A 1,623-nucleotide genomic window follows, 5' to 3' on the forward strand; every position below is an offset into this window, starting at 1 on the left:
AAAGTGTTCCTATTTCTCCACATCCTCTCCAGCACCTGTTGTTTCCTGACTTTTTAATGATGGCCATTCCAACTGGTGTGAGATGGTATCTCATTGTGATTTTGATTTGCATTTCTCTGATGGCCAGTGATGATGAGCATTTTTTCATGTGTTTTTTGGCTGCATAAATGTCTTCTTTTGAGAAGTGTCTGTTCATATCCTTTGCCCACTTTTTGATGGGGTTGTTTGTTTTTTTCTTGTAAATTTGTTTGAGTTCATTGTAGATTCTGGATATTAGCCCTTTGTCAGATAAGTAGGTTGCAAAAATTTTCTCCCATTCTGTAGGTTGCCTGTTCACTCTGATGGTAGTTTCTTTTGCTGTGCAGAAGCTCTTTAGTTTAATGAGATCCCATTTGTCGATTTTGGCTTTTGTTGCCATTGCTTTTGGTATTTTAGACATGAAGTCCTTGCCCACGCCTATGTCCTGAATGGTATTGCCTAGGTTTTCTTCTAGGGTTTTTACGACTGCCGGCGACGGCCAGGTATGGGCCCGACGCTCCAGTTCCATCCATTTTCAGGGCTAGTTGATTCGGCAGGTGAGTTGTTACAGACTCCTTAGCGGATTCCGACTTCCATGGCCACCGTCCTGCTAGGAAATAACATTTTAATCTAGCTGTTACCGAAAACACCACCAATAATGAGACAAAGTGACATGATATGCCCCTGTTATGGTGCAATGTGAAGTACACAAAAATATCACATATTAATATTCTACCAAAAATATGTGAACTAAATATAATTATGAGGAAAAAATCATACAGTCATAAAATTAAAAATCTTAGACTTTCTACAAAATAAATGACCTGGGCTTTTCAAAAATAAAAATAAATAAATGTCATGAGGCCGGGCGCGGTGGCTCACACCTGTAATCCCAGCACTTTGGGAGGCCGAGGCAGGCGGATCACAACGTCAGGAGATCCAGACCATCCTGGCTAACACGGTGAAACCCCGTCTCTACTAAAAATACAAAAAATTAGCTGGGCGTGGTGGTGGGCACCTGTAGTCCCAGCTACTCGGGAGGCTGAGGCAGGAGAATGGCGTGAACCTGGGAGGCAGAGGTTGCAGTGAGCCGAGGTCGCGCCACTGCACTTCAGCCTGGGTGACAAAGCAAGACTCCGTCTCAAAAAATAAATAAATAAATAAATGTCATGAAAGATGATCAAGTTAGGGAGATGGTTCTAGATTAAAGAAGCCAACGAGCAATAACTAAATCTGCTGTGTGAATACTAAATGGACCCTACCTTTTTTAAAAAAGATATTTTAGAGTCAATTGGGGATATTTAAACACAGAGTATGCATTAGATGATATTAGTCAATGTTCAATTTCTCAGATGCAGTAGTGGTTTTGAGGTTACACAGGAAATTTTCCTTGTTCTTAGAAGATACATTTTTAAGTATTTAATGATAAAGTGTCATGATGTCTGAAATTTATTTTCAAATAGTTCAGCAATAAAATTATACATAGAATAGATATATAATGTATATGTGTGTCTAGGCACATGGGTAGAGAGAGAGTGAGACAGAAAGCAACTGAGGCAATATGTTAACAATTGTTGAATTTAAGTGAAGAATATATACTTATTG

The sequence above is a fragment of the Hylobates moloch genome, unplaced genomic scaffold (genome assembly GCF_009828535.3).
Source record: "Hylobates moloch isolate HMO894 unplaced genomic scaffold, HMol_V3 SCAFFOLD_3, whole genome shotgun sequence".
Taxonomy (NCBI): Eukaryota; Metazoa; Chordata; class Mammalia; order Primates; family Hylobatidae; genus Hylobates; species Hylobates moloch.